The sequence below is a fragment of the Leopardus geoffroyi genome, chromosome B2 (assembly GCF_018350155.1).
Source record: "Leopardus geoffroyi isolate Oge1 chromosome B2, O.geoffroyi_Oge1_pat1.0, whole genome shotgun sequence".
Taxonomy (NCBI): domain Eukaryota; kingdom Metazoa; phylum Chordata; class Mammalia; order Carnivora; family Felidae; genus Leopardus; species Leopardus geoffroyi.
In genome coordinates, this window is record NC_059332.1 from 14,322,538 (window position 1) to 14,340,259 (window position 17,722).

At 50.8% G+C, this 17,722-nt stretch overlaps 2 long non-coding RNA genes across 3 annotated transcripts; both read left to right on the forward strand.

Moving 5' to 3' along the window:
• Positions 1-4,134: 4,134 nt before the first annotated feature.
• LOC123609683 lies at positions 4,135-7,250 on the forward strand. Its single transcript, XR_006717894.1, has 3 exons — positions 4,135-4,551; positions 5,652-6,243; positions 7,079-7,250. It is a non-coding gene; the product is annotated as an uncharacterized LOC123609683 (long non-coding RNA).
• A 234-nt stretch (positions 7,251-7,484) lies between these two features.
• Positions 7,485-10,386, forward strand: LOC123609684. Of its 2 annotated transcripts, XR_006717896.1 has the most exons (4): positions 7,485-7,591; positions 8,196-8,324; positions 8,450-8,660; positions 8,883-10,383. It is a non-coding gene; the product is annotated as an uncharacterized LOC123609684 (long non-coding RNA). The 2 variants fall into 2 exon arrangements; XR_006717895.1 differs by lacking the exon at positions 7,485-7,591 and having other exon boundaries at positions 7,600-8,324; positions 8,883-10,386.
• The last annotated feature ends 7,336 nt before the right edge of the window (positions 10,387-17,722 follow it).

Below are 17,722 nucleotides of genomic sequence, written 5' to 3' on the forward strand. Positions count from 1 at the left end.
CTCAAAATCATTACTCATGTTTATTTATCTGGTATTCAATATGTATACTCAATATCCATGGGTAGCAAATAGAAATTTCCAAGTGATAATATAGAATAAAGTTTTTGAAAATCCCTGGGCCTCTGAGGATTTTTGCGGGCTGCACATTATTTCAACCATTCCTACATTTAGCAAGCTCTTTGGGGTGTATGCTGTTTCTAAAGGGACAGAGACATTAAACGTGGGATTCTATAGGTAAAGTAGAAACATTTACTGCCGTCAGCTATGTGACTGGTCCTGGGGCCTGCCTTTCCTGCAAACAGAAGAGCTGAAAACCTAGGTGTCTAATTTCAGAAATGCAGAGAGATAATGACCTCTTTCATTCATTAGCCCACACCTTTCATTATACAGTTGGAGTTAGAATTAAAATGCACATATACACTTATAATGTAGCTAAATAAATCCTGATTATTCTAATTCATACTAAGGTGTAAATGACTGACACCAGGCCCTATCCTTGAAGTGTGTTTTAAGACTTGGAAAAGGGAAAAAACAAAGCAAATCAGGGAAAGTGATGGGAACCACAAAGGGTGGGGGGCATGGGACAAGAGCTTGGAAAGGGAAGGATGGAGTTTCCAAAGATAAATTTTCCTTTACTTAGAGCTTTTTCCACTACGTTTAGACAGAAATCAGTGGTTTAAGATCCAATTTCAGGGAATGTCATAGTCTCCTTGTTTTATGACCCAGGCTAATTTTCAAGACCAGAAAGTCCCTTCCGCAGAAATCAGATAAAGCTGCCAGAGCAAACCTCGGGATCTTGAAGGATGTTATAAAACAAAAATAAGTTTCTTTTCTTTCTTTTTTTTTTTTTTTTTTGCACCATGCTTTTTTTTTTCTTCTCCAATACAAAACATATACCCTCAGTGTAGACGATTCAGATACTGCAACAAAGTATAAAGAAAAAAAAAAGCAAACGTGTCCTCAATCCCACCACTGTTATCATCATGGTGCTTTTTTTTTTTTTAATTTAAAGGGAGATTTCAAGACTGTGGCAATTTGGCCTGAGGAGACTGCTAAGCCACCACAGCAAAAACAACTGGGGTCTGAACGTGGGGACAGAACCTGGGAGAAGAAAAAAGCACCCACCTGTGTGTATTCAGTGACGTACGTGTGTGTGAGGCTGAGGGCTTGGCGTGTTCATGCACAACCTCCTTTCCTTTTTCACACGATATTCCTGGGAAGCAGCTTACCCAAAGAGTTCATTCAAACCGGAACCGACTTTTAAAGTAGGTGCCGACTGAGTAATTCTGAGCAGAAACACCCTGCCTGTGTGTGCGGCGTTCTTAAGTGTGAGTGCGTGAGTGTGCATACGTATGTTCTCGTGCCTCCGTAGAGCTCAAGTCGCCAGATTACGAATGAGGTGGCTGGAGAGATAAGACCTTTTATCTGTTTGCACTCCTATTCCCGTCTTTAACTTGCAAGCGAAGCCTTTCTTCAAAAAGTAAGGTGGCGTGCGAAAAATCTAGAACATTTGCGGGGGGTGGGGGAGTGGTGGGGTTCCATGCTTCGTGCTCAGCTGCAGAGAAATTGGAGGCTGGCTGGCTGTGTCCACCAGGCTCCAGGTGAGGCCTCGTTCCTCTGGTTTTAGAAAAGGGCTGACGGCGATAATAAATATCGTTTGCTGACACGGAGTCCTGGGGCTGCGCTGACCACAGGAACCGAGGTCCCCAGGACTCTGAGACCGCTCACAAAGCAGGCATTTATGAAGTGGTTGGCTTTGCATTAATTAATTCCCCAGCCATTCACCAACAGTAACAATCCCTTCAATTAGAGTCCAGGCCCGGGACAGCCCTGGTGTTTATTGAAAGTGACATCTGCAGAGCAAAGTGTGACTGTGTTAATACGGAGTAGCACAAAGGGACTCGGAGCCCCTCTCCTGTTTGTGTTGCTTTTGAGGAAGAAAGGGCTCTGGCAGGAATGTTCGATTTGTGCGTTTCCTCTTTAGCGGTCAGCTGGTCAGCTGAAGTTTTCTCATCTGCTTCTCCTCCGGGGGCGGGTTGGTTGGGATGGGTGAGTCCTGCCGTGAGTCCACGGAGTGTCAAGGAGAGGGGGGGGCGGGTCTCAAATGGCTTCGGGTCCTGGCAGCCTGATGTGTCGGCCCTGGAGCACACGTGGATGGGGATCCCACTGGGAGGCTGGACAAAGCTTGGCCGGTTCTCTCGTCATAAACATAAGAATGGGGGGGGTCAACGGGAGCTGGAGGGTCTCGGGGTTATAAAAGCTGAAAGGTAAGGGAAATAAACACGGAGAGTGGAGCTGATTGTTCATTCCCAGAGGCAGGGAAAACCTCTATTCTGTAAGCGTAGTTCTGTGTCATGAAACTCACGGGCTCTAAATAAATGTTTGAGGGCCTGCCGACGGATGGGTTGATGAAATATTGCCCCTTTGTCCTCCAGCCTGTTTAACTGCCTGGGTTGGTCACTTATCCAACCTCTTTCGTCTCTAGATCTTTCTAGTATCTGCCTCCATTGTCAGCACCAAGGATGCACGCATTTGCCGGGTGGACATTCCTCATGCAGCCTTCCTGGAACTACAGAAGGCTGGGCTCCTACAAGCCACATGGCTCCATTGTAGGTTTGTTATTTGTTTTCCTCGTGTTTTGTATTTATTTTGGGGAAAGCACAACCAGGGGAGGGGCAGAGAGAGAGTGGGGGACAGAGGATCTGAAGCAGGCTGTGTGCTGACAGCAGGGAGCCCGATGTGGGGCTTGAACTCACGAACCCCGAGCTCCGAACCTCAACTGACTGAGCCACCCAGCTGCTCCCGGTTGGCTACTTATTTATACATCTTAGCAACTATTCACTGGTTAATACTGCCATGTATCTCTTGCAAAGCCTTTTTGTTTTTGTTTTTGCTTGCACTTTTAGTAAGCAGACTCTTTAAATGGTTCACCTCACCACTAGAGAAGATTAAACATAAGCACGTTCACAGTAACCTTAACGCAGGATTAAGACAGGTCAGTGCTGAAGGAGACACACACGGAAAGGTAACAGGGACTCCAAGGAAAGAGGGTCACGGCTGCACGACCGTCAGCCCAAGCTTCCTCGGGCATTTGCAAGGAGGAGTCTTAAAAGATGAGGGTGATGAGGGTTTTGTAGTGCAAAAGGAGGGCATCCTCGCCAAAGCGGATGAAAAACTATCTGAGGGTGTGTGTTCTGGAAAGAGGGAAGAGGCATTGCTCTACAAGCTCTGTTTAAGATAGATGGGAAAAAGTGGGGGTGGGAGGGGAGATGGTGTGAATGTTATAATTAAGAGTTAAATCAGACGGAGAAGACACAGCCCATGGGAGGTGGGGAGTGGTATAAGAGTGCCTTTCAAAAGAGGGAATTCAGACAGACGAGCACTGGATGATTATCACCGCTCCCATAATAAATAGCTAGCACTCAGGGAGCGTGCCAGGAGCCCGGAATAGTTCTACACACTTTACACGCATTAATCCCTTTCAAGATGGCCAGAGAAGCCCGCCCCCGTCCCCCTGTGCCTGGAGCCCAGATTGCCGAGTTCTAGTCTAGCTGGGCTTTAAGGAGTTGTGGGGAGTTGTGGGGGGCTCTGGCTCAACTCTTCTACCTGTACAAGGGTGAGGTACATCCCAAACGTCCACTAGAGTTCCGAGGTCCCATGTAACTCCCGACATTTGTTAATATCAGCTTACCTAAAGCGAGAACCCCAGCAGGGGGACCCAAAGAAGGATCAGTCAAGATCTCTCAGAACAGGTGCCTTGGGAGGTAAATCCCTCTGTCCAGTTCTGCCTTTCCCTTGTGATCCTCTCTCCGACTTTACCCAGCACCGGGGGCTGGCCCACATTTCCCTCCCTCTCTCTATTGCTGTTGTGTCATTAACAAAACTCCCCGGACCTTCGCAAAGCCCCCACAGCAGAACTGCCCCATGAGAGAAACGGTGAATTTAATAAACTTCCCCTTAAATGGCCCCAAATCCTTCCCAGTGATTGGGGCGGGTGGGGGGGGGGGGCGGTGGACAGAGAAACAGCTATACCCAGGACAGAGATTTCGGGGGCAGGAGGCGAGAGAGGGAAAGAGTAAAGAAAGTTCTCGAGATCCTGGGCCTCAGGGACCAAATTAAAAAAGCAGCACCACTTCATTCAAAATCAGATGAATGTCAGTAGGATGTTTGTCAAACAAACTTGTCATCATTTGTCACAATTTGAGGAAGTCTCAGTCAGTAGTCACACTTGAACGTGTAACAGAGTTATTTATAGCCGCCAGTCTCCAGTTTTAAGTAAATGCAGGGCCGGGGTTCGGTGTTATAAACAGCTTTATTTATAATGATTGTGCGGCTATAAATAGTTTGGTGTGCTGGGGGTAGCAGAGTGGCTGGGCTCAGGGCTGTCAGAGCCAGGAGGGAAGCCACAGGAGGAGGGAAGTGCCTCCTCCCGCGTCTTCCTCTTCTCGGCGGACCCTCTCTGCGAGTCCTTGGCCGGGAAGGTATTTGATCCTCTTCCTCCCTGTCCCTTGTGGAAGGAGAAGTTGTGCACAACGGTGTTCCCAGGAGAAGGTGGAAGTTACTCACTTGATTAATTCACATCCGCCCCGAGATCTCCCGTGGAAAGGTGGAAAGGGAGTGGGCATTCCTGTACGGCCCGCTTTGTGCCTATTCATGGACAGTGAGCTAATTACGGGCTCCTTCTCATGCTGGAGGGTGGAGGGAGACATCCTGTTATTTTCCAGAACAGGCAAAGCTCTAAAGATTTGTTTATAGCTTCAGCGTTAATTTGACCGACAGCAATAGTCTCTTCTAAAAATAAGCGGTTGTCAGAAATTTAGAAATTTACTCGTTTCTTGTGTCAGCAGAACCTTGTCTAGGGAGTAGGGAGGTGGGGCGGAGAGGAGAAGAGAGGAAGGGGAATATGTATACATAAATTTTACATGTAAAATACATAGGTATGTCAGCTTAAAAACTGATCATTATGCTGTTTGGCACAGGGGCAGTGTTCTTACAACGGGGAGGGGCACCCTTCAGATGTTAATGTGCTTGTCATATGGAAATTTCTGGTTCTATACACATCCCCACCCCACGCCACCCCACCCCACCCCCAAAAGCCCTACACTCAATTTTAATACCGTTAGGCTAAATCTTATTTTGCCCCTTTTTAAAAAATTCTTTTTCTGTCTCTTTTTTTCTTTCTATTATTATTATTTGTTAAATATGAAATTTATTGTCCCACTGGTTTCCATACAACACCCAGGGCTCATCCCAACAGGTGTCCTCCTCCGCGCCCCTCCCCCGCTTTCCCCTCCCTCCCCTCCCCCCCCCCCCCATCAACTCTCAGTGTATTCTCAGTTTTTAAGAGTCTCTTACGGTTTTTTTTTTTTTTTTAAAGAAAAGGTGTGGCTATGAAAAAATTTATTGGACCTTAATTTGCAAAATTAATTCCCCCCCCCCCATCAACCCTCAGTGTATTCTCAGTTTTTAAGAGTCTCTTACGGTTTTTTTTTTTTTTTAAAGAAAAGGTGTGGCTATGAAAAAATTTATTGGATCTTAATTTGCAAAATTAGTTCTGGTTCATTTTATTGCCGTAATTTAATACTTATAATGATTTTCTGACACATATGTTTTAGCAGCAAGATCTACTTCCTAATCATTTTTCATTTCAGTACAGCTGAAGTCTATTAGGTAGGACGGTACAAATCAGGGAGAGAAGAACCTCGCAAGAAATTGACTTCATGCTGTCATCTTAGCAACCTCTGAGACACGCGCTGAGCCCCTGTAAGCGGAAAGTAGTCACAGCCGGAGATTTGGGGCAGAAGGACACAGGCAAGCAATCCTTCTTGGAAAAGGGATTACCTTTTTTTGTTGTTGTTGTTGCTGTATCATCAGCAACCTCTTCATTGTCGTCATCATCATTATTGCAATTTTTGTCCAAGAGCGCTGTGAGATGCATCCTATTTGAACCCGTCCCCCTCGAGCTGTAGCAAGGACAGCCTGCCCAAGTAAGCTGCCAACTAACACTCAGAAGACGCAGGTCCGGACGCAGAGGAGCTAAGGTCAAGGGACTCTGAGGGGGGGCTTCTCATCCTGACCTGGGTGCTAGGGAGGGCATCCCGGAGGAGAGGGCCCCCGGGTTGAATGCTGCAGGTGGTTCCTTAGGGCAGCGACTGTCTTTTTGTTTCTGTATAGACACCTGTGACGCAGAAGGCACGTGGTAAATATTTGCAGAGAGAACAAACGAAGGTTTACTCTCTCTTTGTAAGTTGACTGCCTCAAGAACCCTGCCGTTGTGCATTTGCGATGTGTCAATAAATACACAGATGAATTACAACAGCTAAAAATGAGACATTAGAGAGACGAGATTTCTGGGGTGTGAGTACCAGCGTGGGACAAGGGGCCTCTTCTGACTGATGCCCTCGCAGGCCTGATCAAAATGATAAAGTCTTTACTGAGTTATGATAAGGGTGTCCAAGGCCAAGGTGGAGGGAATAAAATGGTACAATATGCATGTAGCGGTGACTGATTTCAATGACCTCAACAGCATCTCCCAAATTCCCTGCCTGTTGATTTTGGGAAGTACCTTTACCATACACGGGGTAAGACGTCATCTGCCATGGGTTCCAAGTCTGTACTCGTGAAAGACGTGGCCGTAAGCCAAAGAAAGGGGACCATTACAAAGAGAAAGATGTTACGTCAAATTTCTCCCTCCTTCTCTCTTTTCTTCTCTAAGATTGTTTTTGGTGGTACTTATCTCCGTGATTATTTTCAGCATTTAAAAAGAGAGAGATTCTCAGTACTTATTTTGGAATACGAAAGACAAATGTTTTTCCCCATTGCTTACTGGGTGAAGGTGGGGGGGGGATTTTAATATTAGCATCATCAAGTCAGTGATTTCAGAGAAGATTCTTGGAACTGGAAATGTGTTTGGCCAGTCTGTATGAACTCCCATCCCAGCGATATTATGACCATATATCCTGGACCTAGATGTTCCCATTCGGGGAAGAAAGAGGAACACAATAAATTTTGCAATATAATTTGTAAATCTGGCAGATAGCTTATACCTAATATTTTTGTTTTTGTTTCTGTTTCTAAGAAATCTCCCCGATGCCGAGTACTAGCTGAGAAGGATGTGGTATAAGTGCCTTAGTTCAGGCCCTTTGGCTACGCATTCCTGGAACTCGAAGTGTTTGGAGCTTCAGGACGTCATTAGCTCCTTCCATTCTGTTCCCCTCCTTTGACCAAGTGACTGGTTGGAAGCCATTTGCTTTTCTTTAATATGTACTTTTTTTTTTTTTAACCTTTATTTATTTTTGAGACAGAGAGAGACAGAGCATGAACGGGGGAGGGGCAGAGAGAGAGGGAGACACAGAATCTGAAACAGGCTCCAGGCTCTGAGCCATCAGCCCAGAGCCTGATGCGGGGCTCGAACTCCCGGACCGCGAGATCGTGGCCTGAGCCGAAGTCGGACGCTCAACCAACTGAGCCACCCACGCGCCCCGGAAGCCATTTGCTTTTCTAAGAGACGGAGCTGGGATAGAGTGTCTCTTGCCTTCCAGAAACGAGAACTCATGTTTTTCGGAGATGGAGAGACACGCCCAGTATAAAGGTGGGGAAGGGTGAGGATTCTAGAGTCAGGCGGCCCTAAGTGTGAATCTTGGCTCTGTCAGTGTGTGAGGCGGGGGCGTGTTGAGCCCTAAGTTTCTCCTTCATGCTGTAAAAACAGTAATGATACCACAAGAGAGGGGTTGGGAGAATTAAATTGGATAATGCGGGTCGAATACTTTGCTGTGGTCCCTGGCACACGGAACGTTCTCCAACATCTGTCAGAAGTAACAATGAAAACAAAACCAAGAAGCGAACTAACCCCCCTAAACTGGGTTCCTGGTTCTTTGGGCCAGTGGGGCCAGAGTTGTTACTGGTGAAGTATCTTTCTCCTGCACAGCCTCTCGTGGGCCCTTATTTTCCTGGGGGACAACGTACATGCTTATTTCCTCTGAGAGAGAAACACAGGAGCCCTGTTCACTCCCCATCGGGCTTTGGGCAGAGAGAGACAGATGTGGTAGGTTGGTGGCTAGAGATGGGGACAGTGAGGGAGGGCCCTGATGAGCAGTCCCCAGGAGCAAGAGGGGTCTGACAGGTCCAGCTGGCCCGGCAGGACCAACTGTGTGGGACAGCGGACCCCCACTCTGGAACCCAGCCTGTGTCCGCAGGAGGAACAGCAGGGGTGACCCAGGGTGGGAGTGATCTCCACCAGCAGGGACCCTGCCCCCGAGATGGACGCAGGTCAAATGGCATTTGAGGAACCGAAGAACGTTGGGAGGGAATTATAGAAGCCTCTGGTAAGTCAAGCTGGTGAGGGCTTAGAGCAGGGTTTCACTTGCAGACTGGGAAGTAACTATTTGCACGCAAAATGATCCCATTGAATCCCGCAATAACCTTGTGACGTTTTCATGGTGCTTTGCAGATCAGGAGAGTGGAGGCCCAGAGAGATGTGAATCACTCACTCCAAGTCACAGACATCAGCTCGAAGCCTAGACTGAAAACGAACCTCACCGATTTCAAAGTCTGTCCTGTCCATGTCACTGACCCAGCTAAACTTTACGGGACTACATTTTCCCCTACACTTCTCTCCCTGACTTCAGCTCGCTGGTGATGGGCTGTGTGTGAGTGTCTGGGTAAGTCAGCCGATTCTGAATCCAGGCTGTCTGCTTGCCCGTCCTGCCTGCACCACTTACTGGCCTCGCGACCTTGGGCCAGGGAACTAAATTCTCCGTGCCTCAGTTTCCTCATCTGTAAAGAGGGACAAGTTAGGCAGGGCTGTTCAGAGAAACAGAACAGATAGGATGTGTGTGTGCACATGTAAACACACACACACACAATCCTATTTCTATGTATAGAAATCGATGTATTTTAAGGAATCGGGTCGAGTGATGACGGAGGCTTGACAACTTTGAAATCTGCAGGCAGGCCAGCAGGCTGGGAGAAGACCCAGGGAGAAGCTAATGTTGCAGCTGGAGTTTGAAGGCAGTCTGGAGGCAGAGATTCCTTTTCCTTGGGGGAACCTCAGCTTTTTTTTTTTTTTTTTTTTCTTTAAGACCTTCAACTGATTGGGTGAGGCCCACCCACATTATAAAGGGTAATCTGCTTTACTCAATGTCTGGTGATTTACATGCTAATCTCACCTAAAAAGTACCTTCCTAGTGATATCTAGACTGGTGTTTGACCAAATATCTGGGTACTGTGACCTCGCTGAGTTGACATATGGCATTAGCCATTACATGGGGCTAATGAGATCTATCTCCTAGGATTGAAGGGGGGTATCTGTGAGCTGATGTAGAAAAAGAGTTTGGAACTTGCCGGGCACAGGTAAGTTCCGGCTACATATTACCCGTTGTTCTTCCCCAGACCTGGACGTGCCGTCTCTGGCTTTGGCTCGGACGGGTCATTTCTGTCCGTGGACCGGCCCTCTGGCAGCCGGCAGGTTTGAGTTCTGTCCCATCTGCTTCTTGCGGCTGCCGTAAAGTCTGGGTGCCTCCTGTGTGGCCCCCCCGCGTCTGGGAGGAGATTTATGTATCCTGTTTCCCAGGATAAATTAGGATCCTGGGCGCTGCCTCCCATGGACGGCCTCGGTAGAGGCCCAGGAGGGGAAATACCGCAGGGAAGGGCGGCTGAGGACAGCTGAAATGGCAGGGCAAGAATGCCACCCAGAGAATCTTTGTTGTTTATACCGGTGGCAGGAAGCAAACATAATGCTCTTTAATTTTCCTTGGCAGGGTCTGAGGCGCCTCGCGGCTGCCATCCTGTCTGCCTGGCCACCCTGCACCCCCACCTCCCCCAGCCTCAGGTGGACGGGCCCCCCAGCAAATGCCTTTCCTGGAAACATGAGGCCGCCACAGCCCTCCGCCGCCCGACCCCCTCTGCATTCAAGCCTCTGCTCTGTCTCCACCGGCCAGCCGTGCCCCCCCCCCCCCCCCGACCTCACCCTGACACAGGGAGAGACCCTTGATGGCCAGACGTGCATTGCAAGCCCCAACCAACGCTCCGTTTGGAAACAGGAGAATTTTCGTTTTGCTTTGGTTTGGGGAGGGCGAGATGGGGAGGAAACAGAGGAAAGGGGCTGGGGGCAGCAGGTGGGAGGGGGCCGGCAGGACCCGTGAAAGAATAAACTAAGCCTTCATCTCAGAGTCTGATCCGTTTCTGGACCCTGATGGGAAAGGTCATGAATTTTAAAATGTATCTCTCTGGCCGACAGCTCCAGTCACAAAGCCAGCACTCTCTGAAGCTCTGGACGGCGGGCGGCGGGACACCTGAGACGGAGGGGCCCCCATCAGCCGCCACTGGCCACAGGCAGGCCTGTGGCAGGCGGTGATTATGGCGGGGTGGGGGGGGGGGGTTTGAACACGCTGTCCCCGGCAGGCTTCTGAGGTCAAGCCCTCCTTCCTGCCAGCGTGTGGACGTCTCCAGCATGCCTGGCACGAGTTCTTAACTTTGCAAGTGGGCCTCGTGGACTTAAAGTCCCTTGTGTCACTTGTAAGTCACATGGCCACCTGCTGCAGTCCTGTCCACCTGCTGGGAGCACTGGGAGCCCCCCCTCCTCTGGGAAGTGGCACCCAGGCTCTGAGAGCTGCTGCAGGAAGGGAAGCTCGGTGATCCCCCCCAACCCTTCCCCCTCTCCCCACCCCCACTCCTCATGCTCCCCCCCCAACCCCACTCCTAGCCCTCCCCTCACCCCATCCCTCCCCCAACTCTTTATCCTCCTCTTCCCCCATGCCACTCCCTCTCCCCTCCCCACCCCCACTTCTTACCCTCCCCCATCCTCCCCCTCTCCCCCTCCCAATTCCTTACCCTCCTCCCCCACTCTTTACCCTCCCCCACCCTCCCCCTCTCTGTCCCCCTCTACCTTCTCCCCACTCTTTACTCTCCCCCCCTCCCCCCACATACACACATCTCAGAGGAGGGTCAGAGACTGCACATTGCAGGTTGGGTTCTCTCCCGTCTCTGACTGGCTGTGGGAGGGATGCGAGGGTGGCCGCTGTCTCTCCTGGGCTGGAAGAGGCCATGGTGACCACCGTCCTGGGGCCCTGGGCTACTGTCAGTCTCTCTGCCTTGAGGAAAAGTGCCTGCTCTTGAGAAATGGCGTGTGGTCTTTGAAAACATGTATTGTTATATCTTACGCAGAAGAGGGGCTCTTTTTTTTTTTTTTTTCTTTTCCAGAAGGAACCCTGAAGGAGCATAGTCATGACTCACCTGTTGGCAAATTTAGGGTAGGGAACACTGAGTTTTCTGAAAGCAAGATAGTGGTAACGGAAACAGGATGGCAGACCTTTCTGGAACCCCAAGGTAGCCAAGAGCAGTGCCCTCACAGCTGCCAAGGAAGTGGCCCCTTGGCGAGACGGCCGAGCTGGGGAAACGGAGGCTTGTGGCTCCAGAAAGAGGGCCGATGTGCAAGCCAGTCCTGTAGAGACAGTGGGGGCTCTGGGGAGCCCAGGAGAGCCCCACTTGTCTCCGCTCTGGGTCCTGCCTGGTCCTGTCTTTCCATCCCCAGGAAAGGAGGAAGCTCCTCCCAGAGGATAGAGGGGAACCAGCCACCCGTATTTGGGGCACTGGGGCTCCTGGTCGTCTCAGTTTTGGGGAGACTCTTTTCAGGGGGTGTGCCGGACAAAGCAGCCTCCTTCCCATTTAAGAAAAAGATGTTTTCGTCGTGATAAAATATACCTAAGGTAAAATTTAAATCGTAACCATTTATAACAAATCGTTTTAAGTTCACATGTTTATTTTGAGAGAGACAGTATCCCAAGCAGGATGCGGGGCTCGAACTCACGAACCGTGAGATCCTGACCTGAGCAGAAACCAAGAGTTGGAAGCTCAACCGACTGAGCCACCCAGGGCGCCCCCACCATTTTAACCCTTTTTTAGGTGTACATTTCAGTGGCACTTAACTCGCAATGTTGTGCCCCCGCCGGCACTATGTCCAGAACCTTTTCACTTTCCGAAACTGAAACTCCGTGCTCGTTAAACAGTAACTCCTCTCCCCCCCGCCCCCGCCCCCAGCCCCTGGTGACCACGATTCTATTTTCCGTCTCTATGAATTGGCCTGTTCCAGATACCCCTACGTGGTGGGGTATCTAGAATCACAGAGTATCTCCTTCATTTTTAACAAAGATCATTTTGGAAACCACCGATTTGCAAAGACACAGAAGCCCGCACGTGGCCGGGTTGGCGAAGGGTTCCTCAGAAGCAGGTGGCAAGCCACAGTGACTAAACAGAAATGGGACCCTGGACGGGACACCCCCCCCCGCCCCCCGCCCCCCGCCACCCGAGCCGGGAGAGGGTGGTGCTCTGTTGGGGGGTGGCCTGGCAGGCACGCCCAGCTGCAGAGAAGACTATAGCGACAGAGGGAGGCTTGACCCCCTTTTCTGACTTCATTGGCTGTGACCAACTTTCTGAAAATCAGACTCCCCCCCAAGCCTGGTGGCGGGAGCGAACACAAGGTGACGCGGGCATCTCTTTGCTTGGCGTTTCACACTCGTCTTGGCCACAGACAGGAGTGGTCGGGACGCGGACATAGGAGTCCTTTGTGAATTGGAGAACCAGCTCTTCCATTTACAACGTGTGGAACCTGGAACAAGTTCCTGTAGTCGTGGGGTTTCGGTAGCTTACTTGCGAAGACTCATCTGTGGGGAAGAAATCTCAACCCACGACCTTATTTTGGTTGGTCAGACCTCAAGGACTGATGGTCGCCAGCGACAGATGGGCGACCCGGTGGGAAGGCGGACAGAACAATGAACGTTGCCCCAGCTAAATTCTCCTGTGGCGGGATCCAGAGGGGAGGCTGGAGCAGGTCTCTGCTGTTTGAGCCCACGTGTCTGTCCCGGACATATTTCCTGGGCGCCTTCAGGGGTTCCGCTCAAGGGGTGCCGGCTGCTGTTATGGCTGCTGGTGGGATCCTGGCAGGGGTCCTCAAGTTTTGAGGAGCCTCCTTCCAAGGGCGGGGGGATATGCGTGGCAGGGATTCAGATGCACCCTTGCGGGGGCAGCCTCCGTGCAGACTCGGGGGCGTAACCCCCTTGGCTCTTGGCCTTTGGTGAATTTGCCCAAGCCCTCGGGTGAATTCTTTCTCAACAGCCTCCTGGTCCCCTTCTGTCACCTCACTGAGGTTACCCAGAGATTTTTCCTAGCAGCGGATCTTGAACCCAAAGCACTGTAGGCTTAATCTCTGTCCTCTCAGGTGCACCAACAGCACCCCCACGCCACATTTAGTGGTGGGTGCGGCAGGGTGGTTAGGGAGCGTCCATCTGCCCACAGATCCCAGTTGGGTGGGTTAATTAATGATCATAGAGTACTCTGAAGGTTGGAGGGCTAATTATTTAGCCAATCCCCTCCCTTCCCCCCAAGTCCCCCTTGACGGCCTTTTGTCTCTTGCCCTCACGGGGCATCCTTTGAAATGAATAGGATGGGCTGAACCAGGGGTCAGTTAATAAAGCCGGCCATTCCAGATGGCAGGACCAGAGAGGCCACGGTCGGAGCTGAGATTTTCTACGAGACTGGCGGCCCCGTATAGCTTTCTTCATATCAGCGCTGGCCAAGGTTCCAGAAGATTGTGGTTTTCCGGGCTCCCAACTGGGCACAGACGACAGGAAGCCTTCACCGGCTAAGGAGTAACCCGGTGCCCCTGTGTGTGTGATTTCAGCGTGAGATCCCTTGGCCATTCGTTTATTCTTTCCTCTCCCTCTTGTTACTCCCTTCCCGGAGCGTGGATCCAGAGCAAGAACCTGGGAGGTTCTGTTTCCTTCGTGGGTTAGTAGCAGGTGGCAGGGAACAGCCGTCCTGCCTCATAGAAGGAGGCCGTTGTGTTGCTTCTCCGCCCTCCCTCTCTCCCAACACACCAAGGCTTTGCAATAAGATGTATTTTTCTACTATTTTAAGATCTTGAATGGTGTATCCGTTTTTAGTCGGGGGGAAACCCAAGGATGAAATAGATATTGTAGGAGGTGGGATTACACCCAGGTATCTGAGCCCGAGACCAGGTCTTTGGGGCACCTGGGTGCATTTTAAGGGCAGAGAAGTTGGGGGTCGAGAAACCCCAAGTCAGCGTGAGCCACGCACTCATTCATCTATGTTCACCAAGTTGATCGAGAGGCTCTTTTGGTTATAGAGACGGCAGGGATACAAAGAGGAGACGATGCTTAGTTCCGAAGGCAGGTTGAGTCTATACAGGGAGAAAAGTATGAAAATACAGAAATACGGCAAATGAGACTCGGAGCGATTGTTTTGTATTTTGCTCTATTTTTACGTTCCCTCAGGTCAACAGGTAGATTGGCTCTTTGCCTGTCCTTGCCTCGGGATATTTCCAGGGCAGAAAACAGAAGCTGCTTGAAGTCAAAGGCTTTTGTAAAACTCCCAAGTTCTTTGAAGAAAGGACGCTGGGGTCCCGGGGGGGGGGGGGGGGGGAGGGCGGGGAGGGGAGAGAGGAGGCCTTTGAGGGCTTCAGGAAGAGACAGAGATGGCTCTAAAGGCCAAAGGCTGGCGAGAGAGAGCTTTGAGCATGATGAAAGAGAGGGAGGAGGGCAGAGAAGCCAGGAAACGTGTTAAGATCACAAAGGTGTGGCTGTAGGAGATCTAGCGAGGCCAGTGCGACACAGGGGATCCCCGCCTCGCCCCAAACTCCCCCAGCGAGACCCCGAGGTGGAGGACACACTGGCCACGGGGATCGGGACGGTGGAGGACTCTGGGGACCAGGAAAAGCTGCCCGGGGAGGGGAGGGGCTCCCCAGCGCTCTGGTGATGGACGAAGCCTGACCGCTGGGGAGACCACAGGTAATGACTGTGCTAGAATTCCTGCCACCCCGGCAGGACGGGAGCTCAGAGGGGACTGAGATGGTTTGAAATAAAAATATTCTGCACGCTGGAGTAGTAGACTCTGACCCTGAACCCATGACACAACAGAAAGCGGGGGTTGGAGATGCCCACAGAAGCCAAATTCGTAGAGACGGAAGGTAGGACAGTGGTTTCCAGGCACCGGGGGAAAGGGGATTGGGGGCATGGGCCGGGGCGGGCGCGGGTATTGTTTAATAGATGCAGATTTTCTTTTCTTTTTGTAAAAATTTTTTAAAAAGTGTATTTATTTATTTATTTCAAGAGGCAGAGAGAGCGTGTACACATGTGCGGGGGGGGGGGGAGGGGGGAGGGACAGAGAGAGAGAGGGAGAGAGAGAATCCCAAGCAGGCTCAGTGCTGTCAGCACAGAGCCCAACCTGGGCTCAAATTCACGAACCATGAGATCATGACTTGAGCGGAATCAGGAGTTGGATCTTAAAGGACTCAGCCACCCAGGTGCCCCAAGAGCTGTTTCCTTTTCCTTTCCTTTCCTTTCCTTTCCTTTCCTTTCCTTTCCTTTCCTTTCCTTTCCTTTCCTTTCCTCTTCCCTTCCCTTCCCTTCCCTCCTCTTTTCTTTTCTCTTTTCTTCTTTTCTTTTCTTTTTCTTTTCTTTTCTTTTCCTTTCTTTTCCTTTGTTTTCATTTCTTTTCTTTCCTTTTTTTTTTTTTTTTTTTTGAGAAAGAGAGAGAGAGAGAGAAAGCATCGTGAGGGAGGGGCAGAGAGAGAGAGAATCCTCCTTCCGGGGGTGGGGGATATGCATGGCAGGGAGTCAGATGCACCCTTTCGGGGGCAGCCTCCGTGCAGACTCAGGGCCATAACCCCCTTGGCTCTTGGCCTTTGGTGAATTTGTCCAAGCCCTCGGGTGAATACCTTCCCAACAGCCTCCTAGTCCCCTTTCGTCACCTCACTGAGGTTACCCAGAGATTTTTCCTAGCAGCGGATCTTGAACCCAAAGCACTGTAGGCTTAATCTCTGTCCTCTCAGGTGCACTGGCAGCTCCCACATACATGTGTGTGCCCGAGGTTTGAACCGAAGTTCCACTCTTGGTTTGTGAGTTGGAGCCCCACGTCAGGCTCTGCACTGACAGTGGGGGGCCTGCTTGGGATTCTCTCTGTCCCTCTCTCTCTGTCCCTCCCCTGCTCTCTCTCTCTCTCAAAATAAACACATAAACGTAAAACAAAAAGAAGGGGGGACCAGGGGAGGAATTTGTCTAGTTCAGAGTTTATCCGGTAGGTGGGGGGAGCCATTAGTGTTGTTGTCAGGGGAGGGTTACATAATCGGACTGGCGTTCCGGAAAGGGGACCCAGGCTGCCGTGGGGGGGATGGAGTGGAGCACAGAGGCAGGACCCCGCCCACAGAAGAGAAGGCAGGTCTCAGGAGCCCTGGCTCTCACAGCTCCCTGGGAGCAGGACAGGGAGTGGCACCCCCCTCTCCCCGCTCCTCCCTGGTGACTCAGCCATCTGTGTACCTCAACCCGTGTGTGCTTGGCCTTATTTGTCATTTCGAGAGTCTGCTTTTGCTACCGTGTCAGTGGCATCGGGGACAGACCTTTTCTCGGGCCCCCCCCCCCCACCTGCCGCCCCACTTCTGCGGGCAGGACTCATTCCCGGCCCAGGCCCACAGAACGGTGTCTCCACTGTGCCTCCTGCGGGGGCCCAGGGTCCCAGTGGCGGACAACTTCTGGCTGGCTGGGGCTGTCTGTGCCCCCGCATGGGGACAGAATGGTGTTTTCCCCCCGGGGCCGGGGCGGGCCCAACAGTCTCGCTGCCTGGGTTGAAGATGTGGGTAAGTTTGCAGTCCCGTTACCACGTCCGTAACCGGAGCACCGACAGCCTTACCTCACTGGACTGCTGGGAAGTGTTTAAAAAGGATTAAAAAAGACGATTCAGGGGCCGCCTGGGTGGCTCGATTAAGCGTCTGACTCTCGATTTTGACCCAGGTTACGATCTCAGTTTGTGAGATCAAGCCCCGCGTCGGGGGACAGCCCCGGAACCTGCTTGGCATTCTCTCTCTCCCTCTTTCTCTCTCTCTCTCTGCCCCTCCCCTGCCTGCGAGCACTCTAAATAAATCAAAAATTTAAGAAAATAATAAAAGAAGATGATTCAAGTGGTACCAACAAACTTTATTTAAGTAAAAGAATACAACGTAAGCGGTACAAACAACCTTTATTTAACGCTTCATGAGTCGGACAGCCGGCGGAGGGCAGGGGGAGGCTTTCACAGGATACACGATAAAGAATGAGGAAGAGAAACACAGAAAACACCCGATTGACTGGGGCCACATAGGCAACCTGGCTTGGGGTGAGAAGACTTGGCGTTTGGGGATTGGCAGGCTGGATGAGGATACCGCGTCTCTTTTTTTTTTTCCTTTTTTTAATATAGTTTATTGGCTAACATACAGCGTAGAGAATGTGTTCTTGGTTTTGGAGGCAGATTCCCGTGGTTCATCGCTTACACACAACACCCAGCGCTCACCCCAGCGGGTGCCCTGCTCGATGCCCATCACCCATTTTCCCCCTCTGCCCCCTGCCCCCCAACCACCCTCAGTTTGTTCTCTGTATTCAAGACTCTCTTATGGTTTGCGTCCCTCTCTGTTTGAAACTACTTTTTTCCCCTTCCCCATCCCCAGGGTTTTCTGTTAAGTTTCTCAAGTTCCACATATGAGTGAAAACATATGATATCTGTCCTTCTCTGCCTGACTTATTTCACTCAGCATACTACCTTCTAGTTCCATCCACATTGCTGCAAATGACAACATTTCATTCTTTCTCATTGCCAAGTAGTATTCCATTGTGTATATAAACCACATCTTCTTTATCCGTTCATCAGTTGATGGACATTTAGGCTCTTTCCATAATTAGGC